Source organism: Octodon degus, unplaced genomic scaffold (genome assembly GCF_000260255.1).
Source record: "Octodon degus isolate 3935 unplaced genomic scaffold, OctDeg1.0 scaffold00005, whole genome shotgun sequence".
NCBI lineage: Eukaryota > Metazoa > Chordata > Mammalia > Rodentia > Octodontidae > Octodon > Octodon degus.
Genome location: NW_004524581.1, coordinates 18,880,917 through 18,890,440, shown reverse-complemented (window position 1 = coordinate 18,890,440; position 9,524 = coordinate 18,880,917).

The following is a 9,524-nucleotide window of genomic DNA, read 5'->3' as shown; positions in this document are numbered from 1 at the left end:
TGAATTTTCATTGAATTGTAGATATTGTTGAATTTCTTGTTTAATTTCATCTGTAACCCATTGATTGCTGAGTAGGGTGTTGTTTAATTTCCATGTAGTTAGCGGGTTTTTCTGGTTCCTTTTGTTATTTATTTCCAGTTTCATTGCATTGTGGTCAGATAATATGCATGGGATAATGTCTGTTTTCTTGCATATACTTAAACATGACCTGTGTACCAGAATGTAATCTATTTTAGAAAATGATCCGTGTGCAGCTGAAAAAAATGTGTATTCCACTGTGGTTGGGTGGAACACTCTGTGTATGTCTACCAAGTCCATTTGTTCCAAGCTCTGGTTCAGTTGTGCTACTTCTTTGCTAATTTTTTGTCTGGTTTATCTATCTATTTGGGATAAGGGGGTGTTAAGGTCTCCTGTTAAGATTGTTGTACTGGATATTAGATTTTTCATGTCTATTAAAGTTTGTCTTATATAGTTGAGTGCTCCCATGTTTGGTGCATACATATTTATGATTGTTATTTCTTCCTCTTGAATTTTTCCTCTAGCTAGTGTATAGTGGCCTTCTTTAATTCAGTTGATCATTCTTGGTTTGAAGTTGAGACTGTCTGAGATCAAAATTGCTACCCCTGCTTTTTTCTGAAGTGCTGAGGCATGTAGTATTGTTTTCCATCCTTTGACTTTCAGCCTGTGAGTTTCTTTATGAGTTAAATGTGTTTCTTGTATGCAGCATATTGTTGAGTTTTGTTTCCTAATCCACTGTGCCAATTTATTTCTCCTAATTGGTGAATGGAGTCCATTTACATTGATGGTTATTACTGAGATGTGTTGACTTACGATTGACATGTTATTTGAATGCTGTTTTTTAACTGTTTTTCGCCTGTGTTTAATTGTTTGTACTGTTTAATGGGTTTCTTCTGTTCTCATTGGTGGAGTTCTGATCATTTTGGTCCTTCTCTAGAACATCTTTCAGTAGTCTGTGTAGGGTTGGTTTTGCCATCATGAAATTCTTTAGTTGTTCTTTATCATGAAAGTATTTCACTTCTCCATCAAACTTGAAAGAGAGTTTTGCAGGGTATAGTAGTCTGGGTTGGAGTTTGTTTTCATAGAGGACTTGATGTACTCTGCTCCATGCTCTTCTTGCCTGCATGGTTTGTGAAGAGAAGTCAGCTGTAATTCTGATGGGTTTTCCTTTGAATGTGATCTGCTTCTTTTCTCTAGCAGCTTTCAGTATGATGTTCTTGTGTTGGATTTCTGGGATCTTGACTATTATATGTCCCGTTGTGTTTTTAATTGGGTTGAAGTTATTTGGAGTTCTGTATGTTTCAGTTACATGAGTATCAGATTGTTTCCTCATATTTGGGAAGTTTTCTGCTATTACTTCTGCCCTTATTCTTTTTATATCATTTGTATTGACTCCTTCATTCTCATTGATGCCTATTGGTCTCAGATTGTTCATCTTTGCATCACCTCGCAGGTGATGAATTATTTTTTCCTGCATCCTAGTTGTTCTTAAGAGATCCTTTCTTACCTTTTCACTAGCTACACCAGCATCTTCAAGATCTGAAACTATCTTCACTTTCACTCAATTGGTTTTTCAGGCTTGTAATTGAGATTTTAATGTCCTCTTCATCTCTTTGACTCTGCTTCATACTATCTATTTCTTTACTGTATTGCTCATTCAAGGAATCCATCATTTTTTTAAATTTTCTGTATTTTTTATCAATGTCTTCTTTAGAAGTAGTCATTAATTCTTTTACTACAGAGTTTTTACAGATTGGGTTTCCTCTTTATGTTTCTGTATTTGATTCTTTAGTTCAGGTGCTATGAGTTTAGAGACTTTTTTTTTTCATTTCAGACACTAATTCTGCTTTGAGTTCCTTTAAACCTTTCTATAGTTGCTTATTTACTTCCAATGCTATTAATTCATGTATTTCAGCTAAGCTAGTGTCCACTGCATTTGCTCTGGTGGGCATTGTGTTTCCTCCATATGTTTCTGCATTTGATTCTTAAGTTCAGCTGCTACAAATTCAGTTTTCTTTTTTTTTAATTCCAGAAATTGATTCTGCTCTGAGTTCCTCTATATCTTTCTGCTGTTGTTTATTTACTTTCAACAATATTGATTAATTTATATCAGCTGAGCTAATGTCCTCTGCACTTGTTATGGGTGGGTTTGAGACCTGAGATTGCATTTTGCTCCTTGTCTTTATCATTTTGTTTAACACTGACCTGTGGCCTTTGGTGTAGAGCTTTGGTGCAATTATGTTATCACTTAATGAAATTCAGGTACTGATACACCAAGCTCTGTTCATGCATTTGTGCCTGGCTTGGGTTAGGCTACTGTGCCCAGCTCCTTACTGTTGTTTCCCTTGGAGGTGGGCCTGCTGTACACCTCTGGTAAGATGTTCTGTTCCTGGAATAGCTGTGTGGTTTTGACCCTAGTCTCACTGTAGAGACTTTAGTTGCAGGGTTTTACCTCAAGCCTGTATGCTAGGTCTGGGCTGGGTCTAGAGGGATATGAGGAGCAGGGGCAAGAGAGCCCAGAAGGTCTCCCACACAGTCACCAGTGTTGTGTTTTGGTGGGTTTGCAGGACTCCCAAGAGCGCACAGAAGTTCTTACTCAGATGGCAGGCTGTGCTGGGTCTGGCCAGCCGGGGGAGGTCCGAATAACAAGGGCAAAGGCCTCTTATGAGCTTGGAGCGGTGCGTGGTGGCAGGACAGAGAAGAAGCTCTCCTCCACACTCACAGGGCTTGGGGTTGGTCAGATATGGAGGGCCCAAGGCAAGGCAGAAGTTCTCACTCAGAGGGCGGGCTGCACTGGGTCTGATGGGCTGTGCTAGGTCTGGCCAGGTGGGAGAAGTCTGGAAAACACAGGGAAGTACCTCTCTCACATGGTGGGTCTGGGCCTGGAGCAGAGGGCAGGTGCAGGACAGAGCAGAAGCTCTCTCCCACACTCGCAGTGCCTGAGGTTGGTTGGATATGGAGGACCCAAGGCGAGGCAGAAGTTCTCACTCAGGGGGCGGGCTGCAATGGGTCTGGTGGGCTGCGCTGGGTCTGGAGAATGCGGGGAAGTGCCTCTCTCATGTGGCGGGCCTGGGCCTGGAATGGAGGGCGGCCGTAGGACAGAGCAGAAGCTCTCCTTCACACTCACAGTGCCTGGGGTTGGTCGGATATATCCTGCTGCTCTTTAATATGAGACGAAGAACCAATGTTCCATGCTGTCAGCTGGAATTGAGCCTTGAAATAGAGGCTATGACTTCCTAGGGCTTGAAAGATTATACATCAAAGCTGAAGCACCAGATCCCAAAAATCAGATAGTACCTCACTTGTGTAATGCAGTTTACTTTCTGCATATCCTTCTTTCTGCATATGGCAGAGGTGAATGTAGGCCTCTTACCTAGCCCACCTCACAGTACTCACCCACTTCCTGCCATTCTCAGTCATTCATCCTCAAGCCATTCCTCCTTCATGACTGAATAAAATCCAAGTTTGGCCCTGGGTGAAGGCTTTTGTTCCAGATAGCCATCACCATGGCTGAACATAGGACCCCTTGCCTCCCCATAACTATAAATATGTTTTAGAGTCTTTATTCTTACCATGATTTGGAATTAACTTGACAAGATTCCAAAAACTTACCCATTAGATTACAAATATAAACTTCCTGGACTGAGATGAGGACCAGAAAATGATCTATATAGAAAGTTTGAATTATTTTTAATATATTTGTGTCATTTTTAGAGGATGAGCTGAAGAAACACTCACAAATAATTTCTGCACTTTTTGGTCAGGCACTCTACTAAGAATGAACTGGAGTTCAAATAATATAGATAGTGTGTTCTGTATGTCAGTCATCAGCCTACATATCTCATATAAATTAGCATGTTTAATTGTGAAAATAATGACATATGGTAGAAAGTGCTTTTATCCCTGTTTTACAAAGAAGGTACCCAGGGGACAAGGAGACCAATGGACTTGTTCCCAACATGGGCTCCTCAGTGTTGATCACACTGGCTCACAGTCCATGCCCTGTCTGGTGGGCTGTGCCTGCATTAGTAGATGTGACTCATACACAGAGAGCAATAAGAGCCCAATGAAACTGCAGCTAAGCAGAAGTGTATTTGGTTCAGGAAAAGGTCAGGTGATAGCATGAACTATTTTGACTCAATGATCAGACATCCACTCACTGAAGAGAAGGCTCCGGACTAACTGACCCTGAGCTGAATTCCTACCCCCACCCCTTAGAGGAGACACTGGTTGCACCATTCATTCCATGGCTGTTTTCCTGGGATCTAACAGCTCCCACTTCTTTCTCTCAGTATCATAACTCCCTTCCCAATCCTCTATTACAGCTTAGGGAAGACATATATGTCCCCACAATCCCTCCCAAAGAAATGTTTCAGGTTTTGCTGCTCATGATTTTGTAAAGAAATGTGAAGCATTTCTTCACATGGTTTAATTCTAAAATTTCTGAAATACTTTACTTTAGCTCTGACAATGAGTAGGAAATGATAGTCAAGCTACACATACACACTTGCTTATTCATTTATTTTATCTAGAATCTAAACAGGCTGATCTCTTCATTAATCATTTTTCCAAAGATTACTGACCCTGGCCTTTCACCAACTGATAGTATACATTATTTGTTAGTTCTTTCAGATTTTCAGGGGGAGAAAATGTTTCCTTAAGATGAGTCTTGGCTCCCTAGAGAGGAGAGACAAAGCAAATAAAAGTACTACAAAAGTTGACTTCAAGAGTTACCATTTAAAAAGTATCTCGTTAGCATTTGCCAGAATGCAAGTGATCAAGGTGAAAGGTCGTGAAAGTGTCCTATGTACATGTGCTCAGAGGTTTGTGCAAAGTGTCGACTTGACTGGAACACAAGATAGACAGCCAGGTAACTGGTTGAAGGTTGTTGCCAGGTATGTCAGTGAGGGTTACTTTCAAAAGAAAATGGCATTTTAAACTAATGGAAGGAATAAAACTGGTGACTTCCGCTATGTAGGTGAGCTTCCTCCAATACATGGAGGAAGCCTCAACAGAACAAGCTGAGGAAGGTTGAACTAACTCTCACTGCTAGAGCTAGTCGTGACCTTCTCCTTTCTCTAGGCTCCTGGCTCTGCTGGGCGTACTAGCACGTACCCTTAATACCAGCACTTAGGAGGCCAACGCAGGAAAAGCCTTGCAAGTTCAAGGCCAGCCTGGAACACACAGTGAGATCCTGATACAGGGAGAAAAACTGGTCTCGGGTGGGTGACCTCCACACTATACAGGGAACCTCCAAATGACATAGAGAAAAACAATCTCTGGACCTGACCTGCATGAGTTCATGTTCTCTAAAACCAAAGAATGAATTTTAGGAACAAATGGAGGTTACGAGCAGAATATATTTATTGAGAGAAAGAAAGCTCCTGTCCTGAGAGAGGTACAGGAGGGGGGCCCAAGCGGGTAGTTCCCTCCCCCAAGTTGTCTCTTGCAGGGAATTTTATAGAGGAAAACCATGTGGTGAGGCGGGTCTAAGGTGGTGGAGAAGACATGGGAACTTGCTTAGTTGGGCATGAAGTGGGACAAAACTATGGTCAACCAATGAGATTACAAGCATCATTGCTCAGGTAAAATTGATTAAATCCAGTATCAAATGGGAAAGCGAGTCACGTAGCAATCGGACATGAATATGGGACAGGGTCTCTTCCCGTTGGGGGTTGGGCTAGTGACTCATTTGGGCTCTTTCAAGTTGATTGATACTATTTAGGATATCCATCCCTAATGCCCATCCCTAGGGAAGTATGTAGCTGTGCTTCCTCTTTTTGTCTTGGTCTTGAGGTCTGGCCCATATGGGAGTGTCTGTCTCTTCCAAGTTGCAAAGTCACCTTGTCTTCCATCTTGTCTCCTTGAGGGCCTGACCCTGTCTGACTGCCTATAATATTTCTATCCATCTCGGCTGCCTACAACAATCCTATCTCAAAATGACAACAAAATTCTCCATGCTATGATAGCCATAACAGAATCAACACATCATCATCTCTCCAAGAATGAGGGTTTTAAATTACACCACCAGTTTTTCTTGGACTCCCACTTGCAGAATACAGATTGTGGAAGTTCATACCCTCTATGATTATGTAAGTTGAAACTTTAAACTCTCTTTCTAAACATCGCCATGACCATACCATCATTCTCCTCTCTCTCTCTCTCTCTCTCTCTCTCTCTCTCTCTCTCTCTCTCTCTCTCTCCCCAACATGATATTTCCATAACCGAAAACTGGATATAGGCATGTTTTGTTTTCCTGAGAAAGCCTGAAGAATGAAATGCCTTCTAAACTTTTTTTGGTGCAATGAAAATTTGCAGTGCAGCATTCCTCGTGTTTCCCTTTCCAGCACCTTGAAATACAGTCAGTATCTGAACTGTAAGTGAAGCTGGAAATCTTTTGCATTTTTTCTTTTTGTGTATTTATTTGCACACAATTTTGTGAGGACATGTACTCAGGCTTCCTTCAAGCTCAGTAACAAAGTGAGCAAACATTCTGATTATACCTCTGCTCCTTAGAATTATACTGCAGGGGAGATTTTTAGAGCTAAATAGTCAGAAAGCTAATGGAGTCAATCCCCGTAACAATGGCAAGACAAGCAGAGTAAAACATTCAAACCCTGTGGGGACACTCTATCTCAAACCAAGACAAAGACAAAACAAAGAAACAAAAAAAAATCAAAGATAATTTGGACGCTAAAGTCTCAAGAAGAATAGAATCAGATACCAGCAGTAATCATGGCACTTAAGCCATGGCGCAAATCAGTCCGCCTGCATGCTCTTTTCAAAAGGTAGCCAGCTACAAGCCAGCCTTGCAATGTTCCTTATCAACCTCAAGGTGCAATGCCTGGGTAGAGGAGTTACACAAGTGGGCGGTGAGTGGCATTTCAGAGCACAGGCTTCAAGGTTGTACATTACTATGATTAAAGTCTCACATTTTCATGCTGTCTGCAGTGTTCAGTTGCTTTGCCACCGATTCAGTGTTTCTTTACATTCACTAAAACGATCATTGACATGAATATAGGTATTATAATTTATTTATTAGACAATTCACTTTGACAGATGAAATGTTACCAGTCATGACAACGATCCTCTGAATTATCAAGAAAGGTTTTTGCCACCCTGTGTTCAGCTGGATGAGTGAAATTCAAACGAATGATTTCACAACTTTGCCAATACCTGACATCTTTGCTCCTCTTAACCTTATGCTCTAGCCGAGTTCTTTTCAATTTCAGCATTGCTCTAAATAATTATTCTGCCAGTTGCAGCTACCTTCCTTCTCCATTCCCCCTACTTGCTATATTAAAACTGTCTAACTTCTATCAAACCTAAAAGATAGTTTCCTGTTCTTCAATAGAAGAACTGGTTCTCAACCACAGTGGAACAAAAGTTAATTCTCAATGTTCAATAGTGTCATGTGGGCCAGGGGAATGGTTCAGTAGAATAAGTGCTTCCTTGGCAAGCACAAAGGCCTGAGTTCAATCCTTGGTTCCGCAAAATAAATAAATAAATAAATAAATAAATAAATAAATAAAATTTTAAAAATAGTGTCATGTATCTATTTCCTGTGAAATAGATACATGAAAAATTTCCATGCCTCCATGATGGTTGTACCAATTTGTATTCCTACCAATAGCACCCAAGGGTTCCCTCTTGTCGCCATCCTCACCATCACTGGTCTTCACAGCTCCATTATTCTTCACAGCCCATTATTCTGTAAACTAATCTGCAGTCCTGGAAAATAGTGTGCTTATGTATAAATACATATGTATAAAATGTATAAGTTCCTATGATCCATAAATGCTCATTAATAAATAATAAAAGCAAACATAAGAGAAGCATATTTTCACAGCTCCATTATTCTTCACAGCCCATTATTCTGTAAACTAATCTGCAGTCATGGAAAATAGTGTGCTTATATATAAATATATATGGCATGGAAATTTCCCAAAACATTAAAATCATGCTAATAAATGTTTATTGTTGTCTGTTTTAGGATAGTGAGTTTGGTAACCGTTGACTCCTGGTGATTATTATTTTTATTAGCCATTATTAACTTCTATGTCTGAGAGTAGGACAATATTTGTGAATATACTCCTCACAATGACTCATTCTCTGCTGTGTGGAAAAGGAAATCAAGCTACACTGTTCCTGTTTCTGTTACTTTCTTTTAAACAAAAATTAGAATGCAGGTGAGACCATGCCCAGAAACTGACTTGTAAACAGGACCTAAATTTATATGGATACTTTCACAACTAAACAGTATAATTCCTAGATGATTTATCTCTTTTGCAATGTTAATTCCACATGTGTGAAGGATTTCCAGATGAATGGGCAGGAGTCCAACAAGCCTCAAAGCCAAGTAGGGTTTGTTTTCCCTTTTATTTCATACTTTGCTCATAAATGGTTATAGATCTTGTTGCTGTTACAAGAAAACTTATTTATTGCTGTAGCTTCATGAATATTCAAATATATTCATGACCACTGCAGAAGTCATCGCAATGTGTGAAAATATACTTCTCTTATGTTTGCTTTTATTATTTATTAATGAGCATTTATGGATCATAGGAACTTAGACATTTTATACATATGTATTTATACATAAACACACTATTTTCCATGACTGCAGATTAGTTTACAGAATAATGGGCTTCATTTTGCTGTACTCACATATGCATAAATATATTTTAAACATTTTATAGTCTTAGTGCAAAAACCTTAGACGTTTATAATGTGAAACTAGAAAATTAAAGAGGAGAGAGAAATTAAATTCAAGCATTAGCCACTCCTTTCAATAGACCAGCAGAAATCAGCAGTACAATTATCCAAGCTCTCCTATGTACACACATATATGTTTATTTCTCCCACCCATCCTCCTCTTCTCTTTTCCCTCATCCCAGTTGTTCCTTTCCTTTGAACAACATCTTTCCCTTTCACAGTATCTATTGTACCCTCTAGATTTTACTTACTCTTTCAGTTTCATACACTAGGGAGACGATGTGACTTTACAGAGTGGAGCGGTGAGCTACAAATCTGCTGTCCCACATTGTATGTCTGGTAAACACTGAAAAATGATTATCATGCCAACTTGGGCTATATTGTGCAAATATTGTCACCTGAGATTATGAAGAGCAAATTTTAATATCTATCTAAAATATAAAATTCAGTGCAACCACACACTTATTAGTGTCGTGTGCTTTTAGCTTATCCTGTCGATATGAACCAACTCTCCCAACACCTTGATGCAAATTGCTCCTGCTGATGTTGCAGTGGTTCATGCCTAGTTCCTATGGCTACAGTAAAGATACTATTTCTCTGTTGTTTCAGCCAGTTTTATGTTGATGACCTTGTTTCTTTGCATTTTAAAATGTACGCTGTGTCAGTGGTCACCGCTGCACTCTTACCCATTTGGTGTGATGTTCCACTCCTCTCTATAAATTACCAATCCATGCTCAGAGTCACATCTTCCCTTTCAGATTATCTTGGATTAGTTCAGCTCACACATTCTC